General features: G+C 41.4%; 1 long non-coding RNA gene across 1 annotated transcript; it reads right to left on the minus strand.

Annotated features, from left to right (window-relative positions):
* Positions 1-3,948: 3,948 nt before the first annotated feature.
* On the minus strand, positions 3,949-5,908 carry LOC309370312. The gene is made up of 3 exons (XR_014168511.1): positions 5,806-5,908; positions 5,244-5,502; positions 3,949-4,115 (listed from the first exon to the last, which is right to left on the minus strand). It is a non-coding gene; the product is annotated as an uncharacterized lncRNA (long non-coding RNA).
* Positions 5,909-7,577: the final 1,669 nt, after the last annotated feature.

Consider the following 7,577-nt stretch of genomic DNA (forward strand, 5'->3'; position numbering starts at 1 on the left):
AAGATAATATACTTTGCTATTTTTCTCTTTTCATTTTGCCTCTGAGAAATTATGGAGTCATCTGTTGTGGAGATATATAGACAGGGTTCGGATTGTTGGTGTGTGTGTTTTTTCTTCAGAAAAAAATAGAAAAAAGGAAAATGTGTGATTGGAATTTTGTATGAGTGCTTCATGATTTTAATTTAATTTTATCTCATCTGTTTTTGTTGCCCTTGTGGAGAAAACAGCTTTCTTTGGGTGAACATTCTGAAAGTAGTTCATTTGAATGTAGATAGGAAACAATTGCCTAAGGCTGCAATCCAACTCACACATACCTGGGAGTAAGCTCCAGTGAAGTCAATGAGAGTAGACAAGTAGAGGATTGTGCTGTGAAACACAGTATTGGCTGCGTTTTAATATAGTGCTAAATGTACTTGCATGCAAATAGTACAATGGGTTTAAGCAGCGGTAGCTAAGATGGTGCAATTCAACACTCTTCAGGATTAGCAATGACAACAGTGCTCCCACTGTTGCCAAGAACATTAGATGGATCAAGCCAAAGGTCTATCTAGACATATATTCCGCTCCCATGATGATCAACCAAATACCTATGCGGAGCAAATGTACCCCAGCAACATCCCCTTATACAGTCTTACCTTGGAAATCGAATGGAATCCGTTCCGGAAGTCTGTTTGACTTCCAAAACGTTCGAAAACCAAAGCCAAAACCAATCAGAAGCTGCAGAAGCCCCGTTGGACGTTTGGCTTCCAAAAGAACGTTCGAGAACCGGAACAGTCACCGGGTTTCGATCGTTCGGGAGCCAAAACATTCGAGAACTAGGCTGTTTGACTTCCAAGGTACGACTATACTGGAAGTAATACATGCAATTGCACCTTGAATTATTTGATTCCCTTTATATAATCACCCAAGCCACTATATCTGTAGCAGGGAAATGTTTTTAGCCTGAAAGTTGCATTTCTTTGTGGGCACTTATTCCAGAAATGGGCAGGGCTGGGTGCAAAGGTGCAAAACAATGATGTGAATCTTACCTTTGTTCAGTAGTTACATTCCAGTCATGCAAAAAGTCAGATTTCTACAAGAACTAAAACATCTCCCCAATGCTCTTCCAGATAAGCCAGTGGACGTCACATTGCATGCACAGTTGCTTATGGGAAGACCACAAACAGAACATGAGGGCAACAGCATTCCTCTGCTAGTGGTTCCCGGCAACTGGGGGGTATTGTATAACAATAATGGCTAATAGCCACTGAGGGCCATGGCCTTCAATAATTCATCTATAGATTATTAGAGCTTTCACGTTATTGCAACAGAACAATACAGTCCTTTCTTTCCACTCCCCTTTCCCAGCTTCCCCCTCTCCCTTTGACAGCATGTTCACCTCTCATATCCAGTTGTTTAGCATGCTATACAGTGTTTAGGTTTGCAGGCTCAGATAAGAGTTAGGACAAATGAGTGTCGGTGTTCTGCTGGAATCCCAGATTGAAATTCATTAAACTGGGGGAGTTTCCATTGCTGCACTGAGCCTCTCACTGCTTCTGCGGCAATTACTTGGTGAAGAGTTGCAAAGGAGCACTCCAAATCTCTTGGAGACTTGAATTATGATGTAGGTTATGGAGTAGAATTTTCTCATGGGCTGCTAGTGGCAAGAGGTCTGCTTTCGAGTTTTCTGTGCTTAGGGTAGTCCAGGCTTTCCAGTGCTGAAGGATTATTCATTTTTCTGCCAGTGTAGCTAAGTGAAACCATACCTCCTGTCCTTTTGGTAACCTCCTATGTACTGATTATTGTGTTGGGAATTTGTCCAGAACAGGGATTTGTCCAGAACCAGGTTCATTAAAGTCATACCTCATGTTGCGTCCGCTTCAGAGCCAGTGTGGTGTAGTAGTTGAGAGCGGTAGACTCGTAATCTGGTGAACCAGGTTCGCGTCTCCGCTCTTCCAAATGCAGCTGCTGGGTGACCTTGGGCCAGTCACACTTCTTTGAAGTCTCTCAGCCCCTCACAGAGTGTTTGTTGTGGGGGAAGGAAGGGAAAGGAGATTGTGAGCCGCTTTGAGACTCCTTAGGGTAGTGATAAAGCGGGATATCAAATCCAAACACTTCTCTTCTTCTTTTCAAGTTGCGTCCCACGGCAACCCAGAAGTACTGGAATGGTTACTTCCAGGTTTCGCTGCTCGCCCATGCGCACAAGCACTAAATCACGCTGTGCGTGTGTGCAGACACAGTGCTTCTGGATGCGAACTCTTCGAGTTGTGGACGTGCCTCCGGGATGGATTATGTCCGCAACTCGAGGTTCCACTGTACTTCCTTCCAAAACAGTTGGAATACTGGTAGCTAGGCCTGTTTGTGACTGTTGGCATCTCCAGCAGTCGTTTGCGGGTGTGATGCTGGTGTAGTTAAGGCATGTTGCTGTCCAGTAGGCTCAGAGAAGTGTTTTCTGCTGAATTAATCTCAGTCTAGCTTTTAAAGGGTGCCTAGCTTTTAAAGCCATCCAAGATGGTGGTCATCACCACAACTTAGGGTAGCAAATCCCACTGATTAACTATGTGCTACATGGAATTTTGATGTCAAATATTGTTCAGAAACTATGTCCTCTGCATTACAAAAGATCAGTATGGGTGGACAAGCAGTCTTCCAGCTGTTCTTCTCACTGAGGAACTACCAAGAAGCTATCAAGGAACACCTCATTTGAAAGACACTAGTAACTCATATTTGACAGGCTCTGATCAATGGCATGCACTGGCATCCAGCATTGTATTTGATGGCTGACAAGTAATGGTATCATTATGCGTGCATGGAGGCACACACACACACCACAGCTACCCCCACCTCAAGCTCCCCATGGACTGATAGCTATCTCATTTAAACGCAAAGGTAGGGATTCAATGCTGCACTAATATAAAGTCACTTAGCAGTGTACTAGTTGCACTGGTGGAATGGCTTGCATAGGAGAAGGCACAGGAAGCCACTATGGTTCTTGTTGCCGGTTGCACAACAGATTATAGTCCCAATACTTCCTGTTGCACAACAAGCTTCCCCTAGGGCAGATGTTGCACCACATTTCATATTACACAATCTTTATTTTCATCCTTATGCGAGTGCAACAGCCCTTTCACTGCTGTGAGGGTAGACTGAATCCAGATTCTCAGGTATCTTCTAGCCATGAGCTCCCATCAGCTGGCCATTCTGGGCTATTAACCAGCAATCTGCCTGACAAAGGAATGGATTGGCTCAGAGCCATAACAGGTTTTTGTCTTGCAGCATCTGATAAATGACATGCAATTATACTTTGGCAACTGACCGTTTGTGAGATTTTGAAGTCTGATGATCAACCGATACCAGCAAGGCTAAGGTCGCAATACTATACGTAATTTTCTGTCATTGAATTTAATGGTGATCATTGGGTAGGCATGTAGAGTTGGCATACACAGTGAAGAGTTCAAATTAGGAATTTTGAGGAGTGGGGTTAATGCATACCTAACATTTTAATATGAATTTTGCCTCAGCACCCCTCATTCATTCAAAAATCTGAATGGTGAAATTGGTAAATCTGGAAATCTTAAAATGTCAGCTAATGTACTTTTCAGCTTTACATGTCATTTCCATTTCGCTGTGTTGGCTATATTTACCAGGACTGACAAGTAAGCTTTTAGCAAACACCAGCGCCCATGTGCACGCGTTTTGCGAGGGCAATGAGTTGCACATTACCATATAAATCTGTTGTTCTCAGAAACTCATTAAGTTGCAAATCTCATCATTACTCAACTTCCAATAAGTGGCATATGATTTGTAACATTTTAACCATTCTAATATAGGACGGGAATTATAACAATCAAATCTGTTTGCTCCCCGCTCCTCCCCAGCCGCCCTTTTTTGTCATTGTGATCCTTGTAGAGAAATTATGGAAAGAACAGAAAATGTAATTTTAATTAATAAGAAAACACTGGTTCATAATTTGTAGCTATTCACAGTGTATATTTTGCATTTTGCAGGTTTCTGCTGCAAACAGGACTTGAAAGCTCCAGCAAGAGGAATCAAGGATCCGTTGATCAACCTCGTGCTGTTCTGCCACACTTGTTACCCATGCAGGAAAGTTGTTCCTCTTGCCAACAGCTTCTGTCCTAGAAAAAAAAAATATTAATATTCATTAGAACTGCCATAGCTGTCTAGCAAAATTAATCAGTACATCATAATTAGCTAGGGCTTTGCACATTTTTAGCACACGTCTTAATCATTCTTAGAAAGTGATCTAAAGAATTTAGAAAATGGGAAAGGGGACTAGCTAAGCTCTTTTTATAGCAAGGGGGTTATCTTGTGGAACAAACAGACTGTCCAGATTCCTATATTTAAGAGCCTCTTCCCAAGCTTCTTTCACAATCTGCAGCAAACAAGAAGTCAGCTAGGACTATGAAAAACTGAAGGGGCTTGGTGTGAATTTTAGGGACTGTGAGGCACCAGGCAGTATAATGAGTAACACTGGCGTCTCTCTCTTAGGCCTTAGAATTAGTCCATCTCTACAGCAGGTGGTCTGTGGACAAAGAGATAAATGAGCAAATGAGACACAAACTTTGGGAAGTCATACTTAGAGTAGATCTGTAGAAGTGATGCAGCACATAGGTAAACAGAAGGTTTTTACAAGATCTTGTGATGGCCACCATCTTGGGTGGCTTAAAAAAAGAGGATTAGGCGATCCCATGAAGGATAACGCTACCAGTGGCTCCTAGCCATGATGCATATGTTGTCTCTTCACTATTGGAGGCCTGTCTGAATACCAGTGGGGAGAGAGATGTTGGACTCAAATCCTGCTTTGGGCCTACCTACTAGCCACAGTGAAAACAGGAGACTGGACTAGATTGTCATTTAGCATGATCCAACACAGCTTTTCTTATAGAATCAGTGAACTTCACTTGGTCTATTAATTTCATTGGGTCTGTTCAGAATATGACTTAACATTGGACATTGCCCCATAATAATAATATTCCACTCTTCTAGTTAGTACCTGGAAGAGAACGCAACATAAATCACAAAACCATATAATGTTGTTTTTGTTGTTTTGTTTATTCGCCATAAGGTCCCTGGACAAGTCACAACAATTTAGAAATACAATACTAAAACTAAATTAAAGCAAATTAATAAACATAAAGAACAAATAAACAATTTTCTATAACTAAAGCAAAACCAGCACTTTGAAACAATGATGCTTCACTGAAATGGCTCAGCAATTTTCACAGGGGGCACGCCCAAGTTACCTTGTTCCTCCAAGGAGAGCACAACCTCACTCCAAACTAGTGTTCAGATCACTCAAAGAATAGCTCTGGATTAAATTTCTCTTGGCTTAAAGTTAGTTAATTCCCCGTTCACTCTTAAACTGACTCCAGACACCAGTCTATCACTTCCACAGCCCTTCTGGGATCAAGCAAGGGGAATGAGAGGCAGAGCTGTTGTTCATCATCTGCACACTGGTGACATGTAAGCCCAAACCTCTGGCTGACCTCATCCATCAGTTTCCTGCAGGTATTAAAAAGTGCAGAATTCATATAAGGGATCGTGATATCTAGAGATACTCCATTTAGTTCTGAAGCAGAGACCATGTTTATTTATTCACAGAGATATTTATAAACCTCCAATTCATTAAAAACATCAATTTAATAAAAACATTAGAGCATCATAAAACTATTAAATCACAAAATTATGAAATATTAAAAAAAACACAGAACAAATGACCAACACTGAATCACATTAATTCCCTAAAAATGCTTGGTGAGATGAATATGTTTTCACCAAGCAATGAAATAACAAGACTGTAGGTACCTTTCTCGTTTCCATAGGAATAGTGTTCCAAATAACTGGTGCTACTACATCAAAAGCCTTGGTTCATGTAGAAACTGAATGAATATCAGGTTACTGTGGGGCAGTCACACCTTCCATATCATCATCATCATCATCATCCAATACCTCATGTTGAATTGAGGGAGGCCTTGTTTGTGACATCACCACCCTGAACCATTTGACTCTGGATGAATGGGTGAGTCAGGCATGCTGCAAAAGGATATCTGTCCCTTTCTTGTGGGTCCATTACCCCTGAGAGGCTGATTTGAGGAAACAATTCTTTACAATTCTTTATTCATCTGCTTTAGGTGCTGCATCTTCCTGATTTGAATAGAGCAGAATAGGATAGAGAGGAAGAGAAACCCTACTCCAAGGTTAATGTGGTTTTGGGAGAGAAATTTCTACTCAGCCCCTGGATTAGGCCTATACTGAAAACAAAGGAAAGTGGGTAGGTGCTGAGTTGCCTGAAAGTGTAGGTTAAAGGTAGATCTTCTGGCTTGTATGTTCTTCTGGCATGAGGATGAGAGGCCAGACCTGACAATGGGTAGCATGAGTTCTTGGAGCAGAGCCTCAGCTGACCATCTCAACAAATGGAGAGGTCCATACTTGAGTAAGCAGTCCCTTGGATATCCTGGTCTCAAACTATACCCAAGAAAGGTATGGAGAACCTGTGGCCCTCCAAATGCTGTTGACTCCCAACTACCATCCATCCATGAACTTCGGCCATGTTGGCCAGAGTTGATAGAAGTTGGAATCAAACAATATCAAGTTTCCCCACACTAGTTTAGAGCTTTATAAGTCATTGCTAGAACTGTGAATTGCACCCAGAAACAAACTGGTAGCCATGGGAGATCTTCAAACACGTATGTTCAGGGCAACAAGTCCCGGTTAGCAAGATGGCCAGCTGTGGCTTCCAAGTGCTTTTCAAGGTATGAATGGAAGTTGAGCAGCAGCAGTATTATGTGAATTGTTCTGCAATGATGTGACTACTGTTTGGTTAACAATAAGCAGGTTGCTCTGATCTGAAATGCCTTTGCGTCCTTTGATGTTTAGTAGGGCAATTTAATGTTAATTTTAGCAGGGCAACAAGAAGCTGCTGGCACATGTCTCCAGCATCTATGGATCTGTTATGACAACTGAATCATTTAGTTAATTTAACAATTTGAATTCATGCAACTTATTATTGCATTAAAATCATTGTAATTTACTCTCCAATAGGGCTCGACGTGGATCTCTCTCATCTAGCTATTTTCCAATAATTTTAGTTGACTGTTTGAGGCTGCTTCTGTACAGAGAAAACATTTGTGTGTGTTTTTTTTACAAAAAACACACCACACCATCCCATTTAATTGAGCAACTGCAGTGCACTAACACTAGACAAGCTGAGGAGTCAGAAAGGAAAATGTATGCTAATGAATCCTAATCCATAATAATGAGGTGGTGTTTGCTGCCTCATTAGTATTCATTCTCCCAGGATCCCTTGCATTCTATTTACCTCCTCTTTAGGCTTTCCTTAACTTAAAATGCAAGAATGTTCACTTTTGCAAAAATGCACAGTGCACTATTTTCTATTTTATAAATAACATGCATCCCCTCGGAGTGTGACAACTTCTTGTTTGGTCACTTCATTCACGACAGCTGTCACCGAAGGCTAGTCTGTGTTCTTTTCTGGATGCTTTCTTTTGTGTTTAGAAATCCTTTTCGGGTAATTGCATACACTACATTCAATTAATGCAGGAAGCATTAAAGGGGGT

The sequence above is a fragment of the Podarcis melisellensis genome, assembly GCF_964234715.1.
Source record: "Podarcis melisellensis genome assembly, chromosome: 5".
NCBI lineage: Eukaryota > Metazoa > Chordata > Lepidosauria > Squamata > Lacertidae > Podarcis > Podarcis melisellensis.